Source organism: Colobus angolensis, unplaced genomic scaffold (assembly GCF_000951035.1).
Source record: "Colobus angolensis palliatus isolate OR3802 unplaced genomic scaffold, Cang.pa_1.0 Scaffold224, whole genome shotgun sequence".
NCBI classification, from domain to species: Eukaryota; Metazoa; Chordata; class Mammalia; order Primates; family Cercopithecidae; genus Colobus; species Colobus angolensis.
The window spans coordinates 5,100,885-5,126,700 of NW_012115422.1; the positions used below are offsets into that span (position 1 = coordinate 5,100,885).

At 40.7% G+C, this 25,816-nt stretch overlaps 1 protein-coding gene across 1 annotated transcript in view; it reads left to right on the plus strand.

Annotated features, from left to right (window-relative positions):
* The first annotated feature begins 1,697 nt into the window (after positions 1 to 1,697).
* The window catches only part of OSBPL6 (oxysterol binding protein-like 6), a 175,444-nt gene continuing 151,325 nt past the window's right edge, over positions 1,698 to 25,816 (plus strand). Inside the window, exon 1 of the mRNA XM_011944043.1 lies at positions 1,698 to 1,785. The gene's annotated coding sequence lies outside the window, so the exon portion shown is untranslated. The remainder of the gene's footprint in view (positions 1,786 to 25,816) is intronic.

Genomic DNA, 25,816 nt, shown 5'->3' on the forward strand with positions numbered 1-25,816 from the left:
TGTGTATTTTACATTTACAGCACATCTGAACTTGGATGCCAAATTTTCATCAGAAATACTTGATCTGTATTTAGATTTCATAAAATTTATAGTTGAAAAAGTAGATTCACAAATCCAAGATGTTCTAAATATACTTAGTTTTCCATTAACTGAACTGAATATTGATGTGTTTAGTCCATTTTCTGTTGCTGTAACAATACCTGAGACTAGGTAATTTATACAGAAAAGAGGTTTATTTAGTTCACAGCTCTGAACTCTGGGAAGTCCAAGATCGGGCAGCCACATCATATGAAGGCCTCGTGCTGCTTCACAGCATGGCAGAAAAGTGGAAGGCCATGGGAGCATGTGTGTAAAGGGCAAAACTCAAGGGGTGGCCCCGCCTTATAACAACCCGCGCTAGTGTTAACTAACCCAGTCTCTTGAGAAGGTGACATGAATCCCTCTTAATGACCTAATCACCTCTTACAGGCCCCACCTCCCGATACTGCCACACTGGGGACCACATTTCCAACACGTGAATTCTGGAGGACACGCGAGGTAGATTAGAGCCTTGTCTCTGAATGATCTCTAGACCGTGCATGATGTTTAAATTAATTAAAATGAAATAATGTTAAAAATTCAGTTCCCTAGTCTCCCTACCCTCCTGAAGTGATCAGTAACCATATTTGGCTAGTGACCACCATAATGGAAGAGCAGGTCTAGATCATTAGTTACCAAGGCGTGCTTCCCATTCCCTATCCCTACCCCCAGACCAGCAGCATTAGCATCACTTAGAAACTTGTTAGAAATACAAATTGTGAGTCGTCGGGTGAGGTGGTTCACTCCTGTAATCCCAGCACTTTGGGAGGCCAAGGCGAGTGGATCCTTTGAGCTCAGGAGTTTGTGACTGGCCCTGGCAACATGGCGAAAACCCATCTCTACCGAACACATAAAAATTAGCTAGGTGTGGTGGTGTGCACCTGTACTGTCAGCTACGCAGGAGGCTACAGTGGGAGTATTGTTTAAGCCCAGGAGGTCCAGGCTGCAATAAGCCTCATGATGGCACTACTGCACTCCAGCCTAGGCTACAGAAAGAGACCTTTTCTCAAAAAAAAAAAAAAAAAAAAAAAGAAAAAGAAACAAAGAAATGCAAATAGCAACTCAGACACTCTGGGTGTGGGCCCAGTCATCTGGTTTAAAACAAGTCCTCCAGGTGATTCTGATGTACATTAAAGTTTGGGAACCACTTGGTCTATCTAGAAATGGACCAGCACTCTGTCTCTCTGCCTTTTTGCTCAACCGTCACTCATAGTGTTGTTCTCATCTTCAGGGTAGAAGCTGGCCCCGGCTAGGAGGACTTCTGCATTCTACTACCCTTAGGAAGGCTGGGTGCTGGGGAGAGGCGACAGATTGGACAAGCAGTTTTCCTTTTTTAAAGACTATGACACAACATTGCAAACATCCTTTTGCTCAGATCCCACTGAGTAGAGCTAAACGGCCCTACCCTGTTTCTGAGGCTGGAAACTGTAGATTAGTTGGTTGATCATGTGCTGAGTGAAAACTTGTGGAGGTGAGGTGGTGGAGGAAGTTGTTCTGTTCCTCAGAGGAAAAAGCAGAGAATGGATACTAAAGGCAGTTTGCAGTTTCACTGCAATAGGTGGGCACAGTTTGATTTGTTTTGCAACCTAGAGCTTCACCTTGATTTTATTATTTCATAATCTCTGATCTTCACTGGCATACTGGATTGCTCGGAAAAGGGGAAGACATGAAATATGGAGGCATATAATACCTGAGGAAGCCTCAAAGGTGCTATGAAATATGTCTAACGTGAAAGGTGCCAGAGAGAACTTGAGTCACCAAGATCAGCCTCTGACCAACTTCCTTTAACGCAGAGAAGGCTGTGTGTGGTTCATTGTGTGGGAGGCAGAATTTAGCCCTAGGTGTAACTGTTCAAAGGATAAGTATGATTATCCTAAACCTACTCTACAAAAAAGTAACCATTAACATTTTGATCTGTCTACCTACCTAGATAATAAATATAAAAAAGAAATGGGATTATGCTTTTGTGTGGTTTTGCAGTCTGCCTTTTCCCTATACCTTACAGCACAAATACCTTCCATATCAATAAATACATGTCTGATTGTTAACAAATTTCTGTCATGGGATATTTCAATAGCTTTCACTTTCTGATTTATAATTAACACTACTGAACATGTATATACATTTCTACCCACAACAGCATATTGAAATGGCATCGTTGTTTGGGGTAAATACCTGGGGTTTGTCGTCTCACACTGAGAAGATTAGCGACAGGGACACACGCGGAGTGGGTTAAGGAGTGGAAAGTTTACCAGGCAGAAGAAAGGAGAGAGGAGAGCAGCTCTCCCTCTTGTGAGAGAAGGGTGTCTGAAAATGGGAAAAAGGCTGGCCTGTGGTGGACCTCAGCAGCTTTCATAGGCAGGCTTGAGCAGAGGTGTCTGATTTACACAGGGCCCACAGGTTGGATTGACCAGGTGTAATGTTTACAAAGCACATAGGGAAAGCTGGTCACCCCACCCTAATCTTATTATGCAAATGGGCTTTCCACTTGGCCAGGCCATCTTGTCTGCTTCTTACTGTACATATGGCTGGCAAAAAGAGAAGATAGAGCCACCATTTTGAACATGCCTAGTCCCAGGTAGTGTATTACTATGGGCACAACTGCTGGCATTCACCCGTGCAAGCTTCCAGCTTGCTTGTCTATATCTGCAGCTCGATTTTACAGGCTGCTCTTTGTTAGAAAGGAAACTTGTTTTGGGGCTGCTTTTCATTGAAGGAAAACCTTACCAAGGACTCTTGTACCCTCACTATCTGCCTAAGTAATTTTTTCTTAACTTCTATATTAATATGAGCAGCTGTTTCCTGCATCCTGACCACCTCCAGGGTTATCCTTTTTTTTTTTTTTTTTTGAGACAGGGTCTTGCTCTGTCACCCAGGCTGGAGTTAAGTGCATGATTACGCCTCACTGCAGCCTTGAACACCTGGCCTCAAGTGATCCTCCTGCCTTATCCTCCCAAGTAACTGAGACTATAGGAGTGCATCACTGTGTCCCTCTAATTAAAAAAAACTTTTTTGTAGAGATGGGGTCTGGCTATGTTACTCAGGCTGATCTTGAACTCCTGGTTCAGCATCCTTTTTAATCTCTGCAAATCTAATAAGCAAATTTATAAACTTAAACAAACATGGTTAATTCTTGTTGAAATTTCCATGTCTTTGACAATCATCTTACGGGTTCTTAAACTGTATTCCTATGCCACAGAAACTAGACACAGGTGTTTTGCTGCTCAGATCCGTAAACTGGGTAAAACAATAATATCTTTTCTCACTTAGCCAAAATATTATAGCATTCCTCTGTTTGAAGCTTTTCCTATACATTTTTCTTAAACATTTGCTATATTTTGCTGCTTATTCTAGAATCTGGTCTAAGGTAACAAAGATATATTTTTGTAACATGATATTACAGAAAGATATATTTTAACTTTAATATATCAATAATTTATTGCTTTTTTTCTTTTTTGACCCTCATCCTCCGACTCTCAAATTGTTTCTAATGAGTACCTTGACTTCAAGGAAATAAACAGGTTTGGAAGTTGCTAACCTCAGAGACGTAGGGCACCAAGGTTAAAGAGAGGGGAAGGCTCTGGACTCCAAAGTGCTTGGATTTGAATCCCAGCTGTGGTTCAACCAGCTGCATGATCTTGGATAAGTTACTGAACCTATCCCAGCCTCAGTTTCTTCATATGTAAAATGGGATAATAGAACCTGTACTATAAAGTGGTCATGATGGCTAAATCAAAAGATGAGTAGGACACTGTCCCACTTCACAAAATAATCATTAGCTGCTATTATTATTCCTTTGTTGAGGAGGAAACAGTTACCTAGCTCATTACTCTCAGCATTTAAATAACATATTATATTTTGCTTATTGTTTTTACTGTCTTGAGATCATGAGATCTTATTACCAGGACATTGAGTTTTCTACTCAACTTTTTTCTGGTCGCAGCTCCCAACTGGTCTTTCAAAAGCAGTGCCCCAGAAATACCCCTCTGCAGTACCTTTCTGTTCTGTGTAGTGGGGGTAGGGCCTGTTCCTGGGCCTGAGATGTTCTCATGTATACTCTTAACTCCTGTCTCTGAGAAACACTTCAGAATAACTCAGAACACCTGACTGTTTAAAAACTCTCAGATAATTTGTAATTGCAACCGATACTGAATATCAAATAATTATACAAAGCTAATTCTTGATGGCCTGAATAGAAATACCCCATGGTGTACTGCCTAGATGGTAATATTTTCATAATATTGGGAACTTCATATTCTTATTTTCTACTTGTTACAATTCTTCAAGTACCTTCAAAACAGCTGATTCAAGAAACCTGTTCAATGTTCTGAGGGCAGAAATGGGAAGTGGAGATTTTTCAGGCTTGGATAGGAATCTGATTCTTTCCCTTTAAAAAAGAATCCTTGAATTTGCTTGAGAAATGACATGCACAGTAAAAGTGAAGTTAGAGATCGGATGGCAACCAGCTTCCAATGCTGAATATCTAATTCCTGCGAACCGGCCTTACTCTCTGAAAACTGTGGCCATTTTCATGGGTTTCACTTGGCCTTATTTTATCATGGCTGCATCCTCTGTATTTGTTGAGGCTTCTCAACGGGCTGAGAGTAGGATGCCTTCATTTCTCGCAGTTCTGCTTTCAATGCTAATTCATCCAGAATTACTGAGGATATTATTACTTTCGTCATTGAAATGTTTAGTGTCAGATTAAAAACCTCATCAAACGTCAGCGTCCTTGATTTCACTCACATGACTCAGAGCATCATCCTGGGGATCCCTCAGTCTCTGGGAATGTTAAGGTGGTGATGACACGTGCGCAGGGAGGGAGGATTCAGTCGGATGTTCAGTACCTGGAGGCTGAACTTTGGCATCAGAAGGGATCTGGCCATGGACAAGCTATTTAATCTCCCTATTTTTCGACTCTTTAGTGACAATACCCACTTCATGCATTGTTGTGCATGTTAAGCTGATATACTTAGAATGATGAGCTTAGCACAGTATCTGGCACATGATAATTGTTCTATAAGCACTAGTAATTATCATTACTAATATTCACAGTAGACACAATTCTAGAGACACTGAAAATACTCTTGCCTCACACTTTATATATTGAGACAGTAATAGTTCTCTAGTGGCATTTTTTTTCTCAAGAGTTGAATAATTTAATTTATTCAGCTATTTAATAATACTAATCATATAGTCTTAAAGACTGAATGTTCACTCAGTGTTACATTAATACGAAGAAAATGGAAATATTTTCATAACAGTTCTTAATGCTAATTACTATATATGTCTGAAGTCATATCATTCACTCAATTTCTATGGTACCTGTCATAATAATACTTTAGAAAGTGAAATAGTAATAATAATGACAACAGCACCAACTTTTGCAGTTGAATCTGAATGAATATGGAGTTTGAGAGAATGTCTTCCAATTCAGGTTGTCACTGTTAAATATTTCACAGGTTGTGAGTTGCTAACCTTTGCTGAACTTAAACACTTTAGAATAAAATGCATTTCAGGCTGCAGTATAACCTACCGGCTTGTTACCAGTGAGAGAGAGAGAGAGAGAGAGAGTCAATTTTTAAAAATACTTTTTATTTTAAGATAATTATAGATTCACAGGAAGTTGCCCAAAAATGTACAGGGAGTGTACATTTCACTGTTTCCCCCAAGGTAACCTTACAAAACTATAGTAGAGTATCAAAACCCTGACAGAGACATTAGTACAATCCACAGAGCCTATTCAAATATGTAAATATTTTCTCCCTATCTGTAACTGGTCTTTTCATCCTCTTCATGGGATCTTTTGTAGAGCAAAGGTTTTTAATTTCAGTAAGGTCCAATTTATCAGTTTTTCCTTTTATGATCTAGGGTGATATTTTTCAAAGGCTGTTCCAGACAGTACCTTACCTGCTTTTGGATCATTTGTAGTACCTATTACAAAACCCATTGGCTTGGGGCCCACACCAAACACTCTGAATCAGATTCAAGGAATGGGGTCTGGTAGTCATTTAAGAAGCTCCCTAAAACTGGGAACCACTGACTCAGAGAGATTGGCCTTGGGTCCTTTTTCTTCTTGTTCTGCCTTGTCCATGAGTCATCCCACACACTCTTACCGCCTTATAAAATATGTTTGGATAACTTCTAAATTTATCTTCTTAACCTCTGTGATGAGCTCCAGAATAGCTACTTTGCCGGATACTCTTCTGTTATACAAAGAACATATTTAATAAATGGGTTGTTTGTTAGGTATTACTTTTCTGGACCCCTTTGAACAGTATGTAGTAGAATATATAGAATAAGAACCTTCCCAATTAATGTTTATAAAGTGTCAAAGAGGCAAGACATTGGTCCTGATGCATTAATTACTTAATTATAGAATATTTTGGCAGAGGGATTGAGTTACATATATATATAATCTTGGGGTTAATTATTTTTTGTGGTCTTATTTGTATCTCTTCTTCCTTTCATTAAAACAGATAATTTTATACAATTTCTTTTTTTTTTTTTTCTTTTGAGACAGAGTCTTGCTGTGTCACCCAAGCTGGAGTGCAGTGGTGCGATCTTGGCTCACCGCAACCTCTGCCTCCTGAGTTCAAGCGATTCTGCTGCCTCAGCCTCCCAAGTAGCTGGGACTACAGGCACGTGCCACCACACCCGGCTAACTTTTTGTATTTTTAGTAGAGATGGGGTTTCACCATGTTAGCCAGGATGGTCTCAATCTCCTGACCTTGTGATCCGCCTGCCTCGTCCTCCCAAAGTGCTGGGATTACAGGCGTGAGCCACTGCTCCCGGCATTTTATACAATTTCTATTTGGAAAAAGATGTACAGTGCTTGATAAGTATCAATATGCCTATGGCTTTACAATCTAATTTTTAGATGGTTTGGTTCCTCTTTTTAAGATTTTTCAGTATTTTTCATTAGCATAAAGAATTATTCCTTGGGTGTCTTTAATGAAAAATGACCTTTTCATAGCTGAATATTTTATTTGATGTTGGAATGTAATCAGAACATTTATGAAAATGTCAATTTTTGTTTTATTTTTACGTTAGATTCAGGAGGCACATGTGCAGGCTTGTTATATGAGTTCAATTTTTAAATATCTCAATTTTATATCACTTGTTTTAACAAGTTAGACTTTTTGTTTTACAAGTTGTATTCTCATTTTATATGTTCTCTGCAATCATTGCTTCTGTTTAATGCTTGTTTCTAGTTGCTACAGTCTCTTAAAAATTAAATTATCCCTTTAAGATGATAGAATATGCTTATGCTAAAGGTAGCAGCTAAAATGATGATGAAATACTCCTATATGTTAATCCTGAAAAAAAAATTATAAGTTTAGTGAGTGGTGCTTAATGATGTTTTTGTCTTAGTTCAATTAATTCCAGTTCAGTAGCCAAGAAAAGAAAGCTAATTTTGCCTTGGTTGTAAAATTTGGATTTCACTTTTTACCATAGTAGAGTGGTCAAAGAACAGTGATAGCTTTGGCTCCCAATGTTCATCCTGTAATTATAATATGCTACTCTATCATGATATCATCTTTCTGCGCTTGCAGCCCTTCTGGGAGAGTCTGATGTCAGACAGGGTTGGTTTCTGTGTGGGCCTGCTATCCCTGCTGACAGGGAACTTGGTCACCCAGCCAGTCTCTACTAACTTCAGATGGCCATATCACCAGCATGTGCTGTGGGAGATACCAGGGGATCCAGTGACAGTGTGATTGGCTTATGTAAACAGAGACATATTCTCAAGTAAGTGGTCTCCAAAGACTGAGGCTGGTAGGAATATATTAAGTATGATGCAGTCCAGGATGCTTGAATTCTCCCTACCCCCTCTTGAATGCCAGAATTTGTCTACAGTCATTTACAAGTGTTACATTGTCTTAACCTTCATTCATCATAATTTGAAACAGTTTATCCTCCAGGATTTGAGACCCCAGAATTACCATATTTGACCATAGCTCCCTATCACTCTTTCTCTTTTTCATTCTTCCTTTTACTTAACCTGGCATTGCCCTGACTTCAGCCCCTAGCCTCCTTCCTGTCTTCTCTGTTCTTCTGGTTTGGGTTTCATGGCCTTAGCTTGGACCTCAAGTCGTCTCTGAGCCATGTGGCCAATACTGACCTTGAGAAAACCCTAATGTCATTCTTTTACCTTTTACTCTGGGGATAAATAACTTTTTGCATAAGATATTCAGGACACTGAGTTGATATTTTTATTCTCCCTGCTCCTGGGCCCTCACAGTGTACAGTACTTAAGTAAGGATTACTTAATAATCCTTTCATGTCCTTCTAGTTGATTCTACCTCCATGGGGGTTGTTCCAAGTGTTTTCCTCTCCAAGACCCTACTTCTGTCCCCATATCTCTGCAGAATTCTTGCTGCTTACTTTTCTAATAAGATCAAGGCTATCAGATACATATTTCCTCAATTTCTGTTTTTTTTTTTTTTTTTTGGTCTCCAATTCTCTGCATTCTTACTGCCTATGCTTTCATTCCTCCTGCTTCAAACAATTTGAAAAGGTCTCCTCTATTGATCACCCATTGAAAAGGTCTCCTCTGTTGCCCACCCATCTGTTTCTTTCCTTAATCATATACCTTCCCACTCTTGTGAGATGCTGATTTATCACTTATATTCTTGCTTTATTGTAACTTAAATTTAGTAGCTTCTCACCATCCGAAAATGCTCAGATCTTTCTCACCCTCAGCTTTGTTGACATTTTGGGCTGGATGATTCTTTGTTGTAGGGCACTGTCCTGTCTGTTGCAGGATGTTCAGCAGCAACCGTGGCCTCTACCCACCAGATACCAGTAACACCCTGGAGTTGTGACAACCAGAAATGTCTCCAGGCATTGCCAAATGTCCCTGGAGGCACAAAGTTACCCCTCTGTGAGGACCACTGGTTTAGAAATGATTCTTGCAATCAAGCCGTTCTAACCATTACTACCCTCCTCTCATTCCCATCACTACACGCTTCCCTGTGGACCACTCACTTCTTATCTCCACTGAATCACCATCCAGTCAATCCTGAGTTAGGTTTCTGACAATACTCATTACTGGAAAATGCTCTGAGAGGTCTGCAGTAACCTGGCAGCCAAATCCAGGGAATGACCTTTTCTCAGTTCCTTGATTGTCTGCAACTTTTAACACTGTCCGCATGTCATGGTATCCATCTCATGTATTCTTCTGGGGTCAGCTCCTATCTCCCTGACTGCCTCCTCCAGTGGTCCCTCCTTATCTGCAGTTTCAGTTACCCATGGTCAATCAAGGTCTGAACATATTATATTGAAAATTCCAGAAATAAACACATCATACATCTTAAATTACTCTCCATTCTGAGTAGCATAATGAAATCTCATGCTGCCCCGCTCTGTCCCACCCGGGATGTGAATCATCTATTTTTCCAGCATATATACTATCAACGCATTAATCACTCAGTAGCCATCTCAGTGATCAGATGGTCATGGTGTCGCAGTGCTTGTGTTCAAGTCACCCTATTTTACTTCATAGTGGCCCCAAAGTGCAAGACTAGTGATCCCGACAATTCAGATATGCCAAAGAGAAACTATTAAGTGCTTTTTTAAGTGAAAAAATGAGAGTTCTTGACTTAATAAGAAAAAAGAATAAAGTCTAAGCTGAGGTTGCTGAGAGCTGTGGTAAGAACGAATCTTCTATCTGTGAAATTGGGAAGAAGGGAAAAAAAATTCCTGCTGGTTTTGCTGTCATATTCAGACTGCAGAAGTTATGGCCATAATACTTGATAGATGCTTTGTTAAGACGGAAAAGGCATTAAGGTTGTGAATGGAAGACAATGAACAATGTTCTTATTGATGGTGATCAGGCTTGGTACCTTCCATGGTTTCAGGTACTCACTGGGGGTCTTAGAATGTATCTCCCCAAAATAAGGGGTTCTGCTGTACATACTTTCTAAATGTAGGCACTCCCCCCTACCCCCTGTGGGCCTCTGCTGTGTGCTTTTTCCACATTTTCTTATCCCCTCTCCCGCCTGTTATGGTCACCTCCATGTGGATGATTTCCAAATATAGATTTGTCTCTTGGATGGACTCCAGGCTTATGTGTCCTTTTGCCTTTTGATCTTCTACATGACACATTAAAAAATATATTTCAACATTTTCAAAATCAAAGTTCTCATCTTCCCTTCTTTCATTGATTCCCATTAATGGTATCACAGTCCTTTGTATCACCAGTTCTCCAAACATTTTTTGGTTGTATCAGTAAAAAGGTTTTGAGCATGTTACACCCAAAATATGTTTGTTAATAAATTTGATACGTGTGCAATAGAATTATGTTATATGAAATAGAAATTTTACAAAGATGAAGGAAGATGAAAATAATATTTAAAATTTCAACAGTGATGGCCAGGCACAGTGGCTCACACCTTTAATCCTAACACTTACTTGAGCCCAGGAGTTCAAGACCAGCCTGAGCAATATAGTGAGACCTCATTTCTACACAAAATTTAAAGATTAGCCAGGTGCATGCCTACAGTCCCAGCTGCTTGGGAGGCTGAGGCAGAAGTTGTAGTGAGCCAAGATTGTGCCTCTGCACTCTAGCCTGGGCGACAGTGAGACCCTGTCTCAAAAAAATAAAATAACAGTGAGACCCCTGTTCTAAGATATTGTTAATTTAATGAACTTCATTTTAAAAAAAATCAAATTTCAATACTTTGTTACACACAAATTTAAGTACATTTTATTTTGATTTTTCATTTCAATGTCTTCGTTGAAAAAGTTACCCTACAGACAAGTGGATTCAAATAGAAGAAGTCTATTATTGCCTATACTTTTGAAGTCATAATACTCAGGTATAATGGTGATTGCCAGAAATTGAGGAGAGGTGAGAATGGGGAGTTAATTTTTAATGGGTACATAGTTTTAGTTTGGGAAGATGAAAAGGTTCTGGAGATGGATGATGGTGATGGTTGTATAACAGTATAAATGTACTTAATACCCTACATTTTATGTGTATCTTGCCACAATTAGAAAAATATGGCTGGGTGCAGTGGCTTACACCTGTAATCTCAGCACTTTGGGAGGCTGAAGCGGGTGGATCACTTAAGGTCAGGAGTTAGAGACCAGCTTGGCTGACATGGCGAGACCCCCATCTCTACTAAAAATGTGAAAATTAGCCGGTCACGGTGGTGCCCACCCGTAGTTCTAGCTAGTAGGAAGGCTGAGGCAGGAGGACCACTTGAACCCAAGGAGACGGAGGTTGCAGTGAGCTGAGATTGTGCCACTGCACTGCATGCTGGGTGTCTCAAAACTAACTAACTAACTAATAACTAGAAGTATTTAGAATTAGCCAGGTGTGGTGGCGGGAGCCTGTGATCCCAGCTACTCGGAAGGCTGAGGCAAGAGAATTGCTTGAGCCTGGGAGGCAGAGGTAGCAGTGAGCTGAGACTGCACCCACTGCACTGCAGCTTGGGTGACAGAACAAGACTCCTTCTCAAAAAAAAAAGAAGTGTTTAGCTGAGAACCATTCACATAATCACTTAATAAAAGTTAATGTTAATAATTAATAATTGCTATTATTATTTCTATACCACTATCACTACTAATTGTCCCCAGGGTCCTATTCGTAGTTCTCAGATAGTATCCTAATTTTGGCTCAGTAATCCATCTTATCCATTATGTGGCACATGGTCCCTTGTATATGGGGGGAAATAATTATTGAATAAATAATGTGATCACAATGGACTATAATCTTTTTTTTCTTTTTTTCTTTACTTTAGGGATTTCTATGAAAATGGGCGCAGCTTCTTATTAAATATTTAGTTCATTTAAATTTGATATCTTAAGTGTACTAATGCCATTCTGCATGTATTCATATTCACGGTAGAAATTTATAGTTAAGGCAGTTTAAGCTCATATAGCACAGATATATATTTTTTTACTCTGAACTCCTGGGTTCAAGCGATTCTCCTGCCTCAGACTCCCAAGTAGCTGGGACTACAAGTGCATGCCACCACACCCAGCTAATTTTTGTATTTTTAGTAGAGACGGGGTTTCATCATGTTGGCCAGGATGGTCTTGAACTCCTGACCTCGTGGTCCTCCCGCCTTGGCCTCCCAAAGTGAGGTGTGAGCCACTGCGCCTGGCCAAGGCTTTTTTTTTTTTTGAGACATAGTCTCACTCTGTCACCCAGCCTGGAGTGCAGTGGTGCGATCTTGGCTCATCGCAACCTCTGCATCCTGGGTTCAAGTGAATCTCCTGCTTTAGCCTCCCAAGTAGCTGGGATTACAGGCTCGCACCACCATGCCTGGCTAATTTTTTTACTTTTAGTAGAGACGGGGTTTGTCCATGTTGGCCAGGCTGGTCTTGAACTCCTGACCTCAAGTGATTCACCCACCTCGGCCTCCCAACATGCTAGGATTATAGGCGTGAGCCACTGTGCCCGCCCTGAGGCTTTTTAAAAGACATCTTAAAATTGTGCCAAGTTAAAATAATTGCCTTGGACAACAGTGACTTTAAGATGATTTTATGGGCCACACAATGACATTTCAGTCAATGATGGACTGCATATATGACAGTGGTTCCATGATTATCATATAGTATTTTTATGTTTTGCTATTTTTGTGTGTTTACATACACAAATACCATGAGTTACAATTGCCTACAGTATTCAGTACAATAACATGCTGTGCAGATTTGTAGCCTGGGAGCAATAGGCGATACCATACAGCCTGGGAGTGTAGTAGGCTACACCGTCTAGGCTTGTGTGAGTGCGCTCCGTGATGAAATCACCTAAAGACACATTTCTCAGAACATATCCTTGTCATTAACATGTTCATGACTATATATGTTGTGAAAGTGTGATTGAGAACTATTTTTAAGTGGATTTGACGTGGAAAATATGTACTCAGATAAAAGAAAAGGAAACACTTGGTGGTCTTAATCACTCACAGCTGAAGTCTGCCTTTTATTTTTTTTTCCCCTTAACCAATATTATTTGACTCCTCTGACATCTCAAAAGTACCTGCCTTTTCTTTCTTCACTGGTTCCCAGGAACCTTTCTGTGTAGTTGTCTAGCTCACCAGCCTACTTTCCAGCAAAATGTAATCCCAATTCCCACATCTCCCTTGGCTTCGCTGTTTCCTCCTCCTCTTTCCTCCTTTCCCAGTGAATCAGCAGATGTGGATGACGTCATCTTTGTATTTGGCAGTCACACTGGTGTTAAATGTTGCCCTGCCAAGAGTCAAGCGTGGCGGGCCTGCTTCTGCAGTTTTTGCTCTTATTTAAATTGGTGGAAGTTTGCATTGAACAAAAAAATTTGAGTTGTGATACTTTAGTTTTAAAAAACACCAAAGTCAACCCTGGAATTAGATTTGAATTAGGAGCCCCTTAGAACCTGCAGCTGAATCAATGGTTGATGCAGTGATTTTATACCAGCTTGTAGTGCTTTTCAAAAAACTACCAGTTGGCCAAAATGTGGGTAGGATATCGATGCGTTAAGTTTTTGTCAAAGAAATGGTAGATGACCTCACTTAATCATCTAAGGTCTGTCTAAAAAATTAAAAAGCTGTAAATTTAAAATTGTTTTCACAATGCAGCTATGAAGCAATCGACACAATATATATATATACACACACACATAAAACCTTAGAAAATGCACCTGTATTTTTTCTTATGTAAAGTTTATTTATAGCATATATTTAATATATTAAAATTATATATTTCATATGTTAGCACATTTTTATAAATATATCATTTATAAAATATAAACAACTTGTAGTATATAAAAATGTATAAAATCAATAACTGTGTAGTTGGTTGACAGCAGACTTCTGTACATTCTCGGTATGTAATTTGCTGTAGTTAAGAATGAGCACTGTCCGCACAGTTCTTAGAGAAGCCCTGTGTCCTCATCCCATAGGCCTGCTCCTTGATGTGGGAGTGGAAGATATCCAGAGGTTAGTGGGAAGCTGGGAATGACTCCTTCAAAGAAGGTAGAACAGTTTTAGTTCGCAAGAGTGAAATGGCACCTGTGCTTCATTTCTGTTTCACTGAATCCTACCATGTACTTGAGGAAGTCTCAAAGGCATCTTTAACTTTTTAGTTTTTTGTTCAGAACCAATCTTTTGATCCTCTACTTGCCAACTAAGGCTGTGCTTCTTGCTGTTCCTGTTGTTGTAGGGACCACTCCATTCAATCAGTTGCTTCAGTCAGAAACCCCAGGGTCACCTTTGGTGCCTCGCTCCTTCACTGCACTCCCCCTGGCCGATACGGCTTAGCCCTATCCATTCATCTCCAAAATATGTTCCAAACTCATCGCCTTCTCCCAACTCTATTGCCCTGGCTTCCCCATTTCTCATTCTCCTTCATTCATTCTGGGGTTTTTTGTTTGTTTGTCTGTTTGTTTGTTTGTTTTGAGATGGAATCTTGCTCTGTCGCCCAGGCTGGAGTGCAATGGCTCAATCTCGGCTCACTGCAATCTCCACCTCCCAGGTTCAAGCGATTCTCCTGCCTCAGCCTCCCAAGTAGCTATGATTACAGGTGCCTGCCACCACACCCAGCTGATTTTTGTATTTTTAGTAGAGATGGGGTTTCACTATTTTGGCCAGGCTGGTCTCGAACTCCTGACCTTGTGATCCGCCCACCTCAGCCTCTTAAAGTGTTGGAATTACAGGCATGAGCCACCATGCCCAGCCCATTCATTGTTTTAAGAACACAAGTCTATTTTTTTCTGCTCTGTTTAAAGTCTTTCACCATCTCCCATTGTACTTAAAGAAAAAAAAAATTCTCTATTGGCTCCAAATTATCTGTCTCCTGCCCACACCTACCACCACCTCATTTCATGCCCTCCTTTGCCTTACACACTGCTCAAACGCTGCTGGTCTGTTTTAAATTCCTGGCACGCCCAGCCCCTTCTTGCCTCAGAGCCTTTGCACATGCTGTTCCCTCTGTCTGGAGTGTCCCCTCCTCCTTGCTTCACTGTCACTTCCTCTGAGAAGACTTCTCCTCCCCTAGAACTATTATAACTTAGGTCCTCCTCTCTTATTTTTTCTCCTAATACCATGTTCTTCTTCTTCTCACATTTAATATTTGTAATCATATGCTTAGCTATTTATTTAATACTTTAATCCATCTCTCCCATTAGACCTTAAGTCCATGAGAGCAAGGACAAGTCTTTTGGTTTAACACCATATCCCCAGTTCCTAACACTGTGTCTGGCACATGTTAGGGATTCAGTATATATTTGCATGAGTGAATAATTGAATGTCTTTTTATAAAAAGGGAATAATATCATATTCTTGATTTTTTTCCCCCTTGGTAAAGATAGTAGGTAGCCTTCTCAATTGCAAGGCATTTGATAGATATGCTTTTGTAGTTTTATGTGATTGTGAATATCCTGGCATTTGCTATGCAGAGTGAGACTACTGCTTATGCTTATTTCATGGTTTCTGACACTTGGTTAACAATTTAATTTGAAATCACTACTGAGACTTCCTTCAAATGGAAAAAAGAACGTACCTAGGTTGTTTAAAATGTATGAGCGAGCCCTGCTGTACTGTATGGAGCAGCAAAAATAATTTCCTGCTTTGGTAGTGGGAAAAATATTTTCTCCACATGTGTTACTTTCCCCCAACAATGTGCTAAGTTACAGATGCTATATTATCTCCGTAATAAAAAGATTTTGATTGAATGGTAAGTGGGGCTGTAGCAGCCATATTAAAATGTACTTTTCCAGCATATGCTCCGTTTCAGGGGTAATAGGGATGCAAATGTAAAATGACACGATGGATTATACTGCAGCAACTTCTTACTCAATGATTCGACAGAATTCAAGTGTGTCTTTCATTGATAGTGGGTTTCTGCCATATCAGAGCTGTATGAGGAATGCCTGCCTCCTCACTCAGCCTGGATGTGCTGGTTGATTTTCACTAGATGCCTTCTCTAGACCCAGTGGCCAAAGGCTCTTGGAACATGATTTCTTACTGTTCTTAATTTTTTTAAAAAAATCATTGACTTACGGCAATGATTGGCAACCTTTTCATAATTCCACTTCTGCTCATTTGAAAATGCTGTGACAACGTGTGTATAGTTGGATTCTGTTGTTTGCTAGGGGCCTTACTAAAAATTCCTGCTGGAAACCTACCCCAGGTTTAAGTATGATGTTTTCACTGTGTAGTGGTGTGGGACATAGAAAGAATTCAGCTGCACACCCTTTATTAAGAGGAGGCTGGTGCTTATTCCAAGTCAGTGTGTGTTAAACAATCTGAGTACAAAATACTATGTTAGACCCGGTGTGGGATGCACCACAGATTGAACAAATGCTACCTGTAGTGGGAAACAAGTATACGTGGGCTAATTAGACACCAATCCAATAATTTATGCCGTGTTGACTTCAGGGTACATCCACATATACCATGTCATCTGCTCCTCACAACAAGCCTTTGGAGCAGCTTGGGGAGGAGCGGGGCTGGCATTGTTATAGCTCATTCACTGCTGGGGAAACTGAACTTCAGGTGACTTGTGACATGTTCAAGGGTGTACAGCTGGGAAGTGGCAGAACTGGCATGCAGAGCCATGTCTTAGACTCTAAGCCCCCAGCCCTAAATTCCATAGTATATCCTATAGGAATTCGGGGAAGGGAAAGGCTGATGTTTATGTGCCCTGGATGGTGGCCTAAGAGTATTCTACACACAGGCCCTGCACTCCCTGCTCTCGTAGTTTTGGAAAAGACCCTGAAAGCTGACCTGGTAGCCTCCATCTGGTCCCTGGCCCTTTCCTCTCTCGCTCCATCAGTTACATCCTCCTTCAGTGTTTCTCCAGTCTTGACCTTACCACCAGCTCTCACCTGTCTCTTCACTCCCAGATTTTTCCTCGATCCCACTTCTCTTTCATGTCACCATTCTCTGTCTTCTTTCTTTTGTTTCACCGTGAGAGTATTAGCTGTTTCTCCTTTATGAAGGCCGTTCACTCCTCAACCTGAAACTGCATCAGTAAGATCACCAGGGCTATCTGAGTTCCCGTTTTCCACTCCTCGCTCTACGTGGTCTCCATGCAGTCTCTGACTATGGACCAGCCACCGTTTCCTGAGCATCTCCTCCTGTGGCTCTGGGCACCTTCTCTTGTGGCTGCCCTCTTTCTGCTTCTGTGACTTCTAGTGTCTTTCCTCCGCTCTGACTCCTTCAGCATTGAAGTTCCAGAGTTGCTTTATGATCTGGTGTGAGAACTGAGTTATCAGGGGCCATCTCTCCATGTCCAGTAGCTACCTGAACCATCAAGAAGGTGACTACTCCCCAAATCTTCAGTTCCCCCTTTCTCTTGAGGTTACAGTCTGGCTATATCATATTGTACCATGCCCAAAATAAAGCTGAAATCCTTTCCATCTATTAATGGAATCATTCTCCAGTTTCCCAAAATAAAAACCTTGGTGTCTTCTTCATATAAGGTCATCAGGAAACTTTGATGCATTTATCTCAGAATTATTTATTGTGGCCTCATACTTAGCCCTCCTTTTGGTCTCACTCCACTCCAGAAAGTCTTCCATTCTGCTTCTAGAGTTACCTTCCTCTCAATTTAGTTTGATTCTATCACTGTCCTGATTAAAGGCCCCTGACTCGCACTTGCCTTCGTTACAGGGACAGAGCCACTTCCCTTCACAGTCACTAGCAGCTGTGCCTTGCATGCAGTAGACTCAAAATTGTTGTTGAATAAATGAATCTGGTTCCAACCTCGCTTGGAACTTCATCTCCCTGTAACCTGCCCCTCCCCCCAACCATGTTATTGTGTATTCAGCTTCTCACCATTTCCCAAATGCCTTAAGCTTTTTAACCATTTCCTGCTTCTGTTGTTTTCTTCTGTGTTCCTTATTAAATTTCACCTCGAACTGATGTTCTCTTGGGCATCTTATAACTTACTGCTCAGCTCTGAAGAAGAAATGGTTTTGTCTGTCTGTTTTGTTTTGTTTGTTGTATTCAATCAACTCTCATTGCACTTCTTCCTTTAGTGGTGTTGACCATTTCTGTTCTTGATTTTTGTATTTCTGATTCTAGGTGGTGTTTTCTTAATTCTCCAAAATGCTTGTGTGAGGATATTTAATTCTGTTTGGAGTGTTGTGTTAGAATTTCTTTTTTCCTTCATGGTTTCTTGGCAGGGAGAGTTTCCAGCAGCTGTTTGGTTTTGTTCTGATGTGTTTCTATTCCTAGGCATGTCATGGGTACTCTTCTTAGTTTAGGAGCTCTCATGTCTGGTGGCCCAGGACAGTGCTGGTGGATGGTGAGGGCCTGGCGTGTCTTGCTTCTCTTTCACTGTGCAGTATTTTCAATTTCTTCCTCTTCCTTCACTGCCACAACAGCACCCCTCTTCTGTAGCTTTTTCTCTTCCAGAAGCAGCACCTCTCCAAAGCCTCCAGACTCATCTTTGGGCCTTTCCCTGCTTATAGCTGGTCCTGAGAACTGCAAGCTCTTGGGCCTGTGTTTGAAATGGGGGCACAGAGTACAGCACTTTCCTTAGGGAGTATTTAGTCTGTGCTTTGTCAAATCCTCTCCATGCCCCCGTTTCCCTTTCACAGTTTCCCTGCTCCTTATACCCCACAGGTTTGTAGCAGCAGCAGGGGCTCTATTAGAAATTAGTGTTTATTTCTCTACTTATAGGTAATTTGAAGTCTGTGGTATTCTCTGTCCCTAAGAATGCTGAACGGCTTGGGTCTTTTGAAGATCCTTGCCCTCTTCTTGATTATGTGGTCTTTTGGGAAGGATGTGTGAAGAGTTTTGGATCCATGTGGTTGCCATTGTCCTCCAAACTGAAATCTCCTACAAGGAAAGTTATATTCTCCCCACTTGTAGATAACAAAACGAAGAGTCAGAAAGGCTAAATGACTTGACCAAGATGGCACAGATACTAAGTACCAGAATATAAGGAGACCATGTTCTTTTGTGTATATCTATGAGAAAGTTTAGTCCCATCTTATGAAGTTTACTTATGGCATAGTGGAGGGACAATGTAAGTTTCCCTGATAAATTTTTAAAGTATTGTAGGGAAGTGAAGGTGTTCTAAAAATGTTGAATAATTTCTTTAAAAAATAAAGCTTCAGATTTGGTTGTGGATATGATGGTATGAATATTTACAAACTTAAAAGTTTGGATGGCTTTATATTTTCACAGTGAAATGACAGTTTTTTTCCTGAGATTTTTTTTTTCTTGATGCATATTGTTGAAATCAATGAAAAACAAACAAACATGTAATCCAATTTGTAACCCCGATGTTAGTTGTTTTGGGGTTAGGAAAGGACAGCCGCTGGTGGACAACGTGGATCTGTTTTATTAAGGAAGGACTAGGGAATATTGTTCTTCATGTATGCAACAGTGTCTGGTTCCTTTTGCTGTGAGGCTGAGGATGGAGATGTTTCTGTTGAGTCTTCTATCTCAGTGTTGCTCCTGACCTTTTCGTTTGGGGATTTGAGGATTGCCAGTGTCGGTTGTTTTAGAGGAAGAGATGAAAATTGTCTGTTTGTTCCATTTCTGTCTATACAAGTAACATGACTCAATGCTGCCATTTTGAAAAACAAAAAAGTACAAAGAAAAAAAAATCCGAAATCTCATTGTCCAGAATTAACTATTGTTAATTTTCTGGTATTATTTGTCCTGCTCATGTTTTTCTATTACCTATTGTATTTTTTATTTTTCATTTAATTAATGTATTTATTTATTGAGACAGAGTCTTGCTCTGATGCCCAGGCTGGAGTGCAGAAGTGCCATCTCAGCTTACTGCAACTTCCACCTTCCCGGTTCAAGTGATTCTCCTGCCTCGGCCTCCTGAGTAACTGAGATTATAGGTGTGCACCACCACACCTGGCTAATTTTTGTATTTTTTAGCAGAGACTGGGTTTCACCATGTTGGCCAGGCTGATCTTGAATTCCTGGCCTCAAGCATTCCACCCACCTCAGCCTCCCAAAGTGCTGGGATTACAGGTGTGAGTTACCATGCCCAGCTTCTATTGCATTTAATATTTAAGCAAAATATTATGTTGTACCTGCTAGATTGTGGCCTACTTTTTTGACATACCAAGAAAATTTGAACTTTTTCCAATAGATCATCTATGTATGGCATGGTGTTTAGTAGCTATAAATTTATTCCTTTACGTGGAGGTACCACACTTTACTTAATCCATCTCCTACTGTTGATTTTCACCATGGTATTCACTATGATAGTAGTGCGCTGAGTAGTCTTGCAAATGTGACTTTGTATATATCTCTGATATGTAAGGGAGTTACTGACTCTTAAGGATTGATTGTTATTTTTTTCTGTTTAGAGGGAATAATAGAATAAAATGTACAGAAACCTTTTTCTGTCTGTTTGCTTTGCTTCAGCTTTGTGTTTAAGATACTCTCTATATATGTAGGCTCATTTCTTGATGCACTCAGTATTTCTGCTTTAAGGCTCACTTCTGCGTCAATCCTTCTACTTTCTACAACCTTGGTTGTTATCAATATGTTGTTGGTACCCAGAGACTGACTTTCGAGCCAATTTATAAGTAAATCTCCAGTTGCTATTATCAAATCCCTAACTAGAAGTGTGTTTTTTTTTTTTTTTTTTTGAATCTCATATTACCATACTTAAATCTTGAACATTTTCCATCCTTCCCACTTCTAGCAGGAGAGAGTTCTGAGACAAGTTACCTAATTGCCCACTAGACATCTTTACTAAGGTCACCAGTAGACATTTCAAACTTCAAGTACACAATAACATTAACAACACCTGCTAATATTTTACTGAGATTACTGCATGCCAGGAATCATGCCCGGTGTTTTACATGTATTGCTTGATTTTATCACAGCAACCATATAGGTTCTACCATAGTTCCCACTTCACAGATGATGGAAACAGAGGCGCACGGATGCTAACACAGAAGTTAGTAAATCTGACTGTCTTCTTAACAGCTATGCTGATGTTGTTTGGTTTCTAAGACTGAATTCTCGATGCTTCATCCTGTAGCATCTTCCTAAGTATTTCTTATCTTGGTAAATGGTACACTATTTACCTAGGGGCTCCAGATAATTAGGAGATATTTTTGGTACCTCCTTCTCCTCATTTGCCAATGTTTTTGCTGATTCTATCTTTCAAATATATCTTGGATAATCTTACTGTTCTCTATCCCAGACCAGGCCAGTATCTCCTGCCCCAAAACTCCTGCCCTGAGTTTCTGCTCTTGCTCCTCAGGCCCAGTCCTCACACAATCATCTTTTAAAACTGCAGCTCTAATCTTTCACTCCTCTTTCCCAAGCCTGCCAGTAACTTCCCATTGTATATAGAAGGAAATAAAAATCAGCACTCTGACAAAGGCGGCTGCTTGCCTTCCCAGCCTTACTTTTACCTCTCTTGATTGACAGGGCCCCACTTCCCTTCCTCAGGGCTTCTGCACCGGCTGTTTCTCCTGCCTGAAACACTCCTGGCCTCCATTCTCCAACTGAACAACTTCTGCTCCTCCTCCTGGTCTCATTGTAAATGTCACTTCCACAAAGCAGAAGCCGTCTCAGATCACGTACTGTAAATGAGGACTTCCCTTTGTGTTCTCACAGACTCCTGCTCTGTACCTTCACGGCACTGAACCCAACTTGTAATCTTAGTTAGACTCATTGGTGGCATTATTGATCTCATACCTCCCCACCATTAGCCTGTCAGCACCCTCCAAAGGCTGGTGCTGCGTCTTATCTTATGCACGCTTGAACCTCAACTCTAAGCCCGTTGTGGACATTCATCAAATACTGGAATTTAAGAAAAGAAAAGAAAAGAAAGTGTAAACATATTTTTCTGGTTGCACCTAGATGTGAGATGAGCTAGATGTTTTTTTTCCTGTCCAGGAGAGTGAGTGTGTATTTGATTCTCTGTGTTTGTCCAGTAGGAGCCTAAGGCCTTCAGGCATGGGAGCCACCTTTAGCCTAACAAGGGAGTATGGTCCCAGGGAGCAGAAGGGGATCCATACTGGGGGAGTAAGAATCAAAGGAGGGTAGGAAGCGCCAGATTCCTGCTGGTCAGAGAGCCCACTGTGATCCCTAATCAGGGCTGAAGCCTTGCATTAGACCCAATTCTTAAAGTTTTCATTCGCTAAGCCGTCTACTCTGTCAGTATTAAAAGGTCAGACTTAGCAACGGTTACTATGGTTCTTTTTTTTTTTTCTTCCTTCCTGCTCCTCTCAACTAGAGGAATATCAGTGTTTAATTTTCTGTGGCATAAAATTTCATTAACTGTGAGTGTGCCATTGCTTGCAAGGGCTTTCCGTGGGAGCAGAAAGAAAATGACAAGGGGCCCTTCGTGCTTGATTACTGTAGAGGAGGCGGTATTCACCAAGAGCCTCTCAGAAACTATAATATGTCATGCTGGCAATCTAATCTCTCTTCCAAGGCACCTGTGTTGGGGATCTTTTAGGGCCCACAGAAGTTTTGGTTTTGAAGGCAGTTGTTCTTTCTGATCACGCACTCTTCCTCCCTAAAGCAGTGAAGCCACAGAAGAACTATGTTGATTTAAATTCTAAAGTCCTATAACAGTGACAGTTACCTCATAGGCACTGGCGCCAAATGGAGACAATTTCCTTTTTGCTGCTCTACTGCATTTTCATCAGACTACAAATGATGGTGGCAGCAGCCATCCTGCGCATGTGCTTGTCATTGTGTGATTTTCCCTTTTGAAATGCTGGAATCCCAGCAGAAAGAAGTATGCTTTCTCATATTTTCATGCTTGTATGCTTAATCCTTGGATTCTTAAGGACACCTGAGGCTGAAGAGTGATGTCTTTTAAAACTACAGTTGGACGTGTGAGCCACTACACCAAAAATGCTCTCTGAGCACTTGAGACGGCATGGGCTGAGTAGTAGATTGCTAGTTCTTGGGTTGGAAACCACCATTCATTTTCTTAAATTGTTGCCAAAAAGGTATAAAACCTTGAATGTTATCGTTTCATTTCTCCTTCTTAAAAATGGTGTAATTGTTAGTATTGTTAGTAACATTGATATTACTAATGTTAATGTTGACACTGTTACTAACATTGTTACTAACGTTAATATTAGTACTGTTACTAATCTTTGTAGTAACAGCAGGGATTGGCAAATTTTCTCTGTAAAGGGCCAGGTTATAAATGTTTGCGGGTTGATGGGCCATAGCTTCTGTTGCCAACTACTCAATTCTGCCATTATAGTGCAAAAGCAGCTGTAGACAAAATGTAAATAAATGGGCATGCTGTATTTCAATAAAACTTTTATTATAAAATAAGCAGAGGGCTGGATTTGACCCACAGGCCATATTTTGCTGCCATAATTAGCGTAATTGCCCAAACCAAAACATTCACAGCAGGGAAGATGAATTGGGTAAAACCAAAAAAATAGGAGACTTTCTCCTATGGTCAGGGTCCAAACTCAGATTTTGCAGAGGAGCTCAGTGGTCTTTGTTAAACACATATGATTGTATAAGATGCTGATCTACATCACAAATAACAAGATTAGCTTACTTGAGGCCACTAGGATAAAACCAAATTTAGATAGGCAGAGAGATGTAAATCCTTATAATTAATGCTAATACTTCTAGACTGTCTTTAGTCAGCATGAGTTAGATGTCTGCTGTTCTTTCCTTCCTGGCTTGATGAAATGACTTCATGGTACAACCTCATTTTAGAATTATTTTGGATCTTCCACTAAAATAGTATGATCTTTTGGCAAGCAGTACCTTAGGGATCATTACATGGAGTCATGGCCCCTGGTGTGGTTGGTATGAGGGACCACTGTTTTCTCTGCAGCTCTTGGACATTCCCCACAGGGTGGACTAGACAGAATCTATAGAAGGAGAACATTCAAACCACTGTATTTTATTTATTTATTTATTTTTGAGAAGGAGTTTTGCTCTTGTTGCCTAGGCTGGAGTACAATGGCATGATCTCGGCTTACTGCAACCTCCACCTCCAGGTTCAAGCAATTCTCCTGTCTCAGCCTCCTGAATAGCTGGGATTACAGGTGCCTGCCACCACACCCGGTTAATTTTTGTATTTTTAGTAGAGACAGGGTTTCACCATGTTGGCCAGGCTGGTCTTGAACTTCTGACCTCAGGCAATCACCCACCTCGGCTCCCAAAGTGCTGGGATTACAGGCGTAAGCCACTGTGCCCAGCCTCAAACCACTGTTTATGAGCAAAAGTCATCACTGTTGTGAGAAAATAGGCTTTAGGAATTGCTTTTGAAGGAGAAATAGAAATGGATAAGTTGAGGTCCGGGTGTGGTGGCTCACTCCTATAAACTCAGCACTTTGGGAGGCCGAGGCGGGCAGATTACCTGAGGTCAGGAGTTTGAGACCAGCCTGACCAACATGGAGAAACCCCATCTCTACTAAAAATACAAAATTAGCCGGGTGTGGTGGCACATGCCTGTAATCACAGCTACTTGGGAGGCTGAGGCAGGAGAATTGCTTGAACCTGGGAGGCGGAGGTTGCGGTGAGCCGAGGTCGTGCCATTGCACTCTAGCCTGGGCAACAAGAGTGAAACTCCGTCTCAGAGAAAAAAAAAAAAGAAATGGGTAAGTTGAGTTGATCTTCTCTGAGGAAACCTCTTCCAGTAGACATGAGAATTTTAAATATTGATTATTAAATTTGATATGGGTAATGGCTTGTTAATAATTCAGTGATTTAATGGAATTTTACATCTGGTCCAACTAGTTCCATTTTACAGTTGGGGAAATGGTTCTTATCCTGGTAATATCATTATGCTCATTCTCATATTTTGCTGTAGTATCCACATGTAATATATTCTTAATGAATAAACTGAGGACCAGCAAGTCAAAAGTGAATATAACAGTATGCTTTTTATGTGCATGTTGATTTTACCTATCATTGTAGTGGAGTTGGGAGTTTGAGTTGCCCAATTTTGCAAATAAAATACTGGACACTGCTAGGGATTGAATGTTTGACCCCTCTAAAACTCATGTTGAAATTTAATCCCCAGTGTGGCAGTATGGAGAGGTGGGGCCTTTAAGAGGTGATTGAGTCATGAGGGCTCTGCCCTCCTGAGTGGGTTAATGGATTAATGGGTTATCATGGGAATAGGACTGGTGGCTTTCTAAAGAAGAGAGACCTGAGGAAGCACATGCAGCTCCCTTGCTGTGTGAGGTTCTGCGGCCACCTCAGGACTCTGCAGAGAGTCCCCACCAGCAAGAAGGCCCTCACCAGATGTAGCCTCTGGACCTGGACTTCTCAGTCTCTGTAACTATAAGAAATAAATTCCTTTGACCGGGTATGGTGGCTCATGCCTGTAATCCCAACACTTTGGGAGGCCAAGGTGGGTGGATCAGGAGGTCAGGAGTTCGAGACCAGCCTGGCCAACATAGTGAAATGCCATCTCTACTAAAAATACAAAAAAATTAGCTAGGTGTGGTGGCAGGCACCTGTAATCCCAGCTACTCGGGAGGCTGAGGCAGGAGAATCACTTGAACCCGAGAGGCAGAGGTTGCAGTGAACTGAGATCCCGGCATTGCACTCCAGCCTGGGGCACAGTCTGAGATTCTGTCTCAAAAAAAAAGAAAAGAAATACATTCCTTTTCCTTATAAATTATCCAATTTCAGATATTCTGTTATAAGCAACAGAAAGCAGACTAAGACAGACACCAGGGTAAATCTGAATGTCAGAAAAGAAATTATTTAGTATTGCAATGTTTGAAATGTATACTAAAAAATGACTCCTTATTTATTTGACATTCAAATTTAACTAGATGTCCTGTATTTTGTTTGGCACCCCTTCTGGGGGC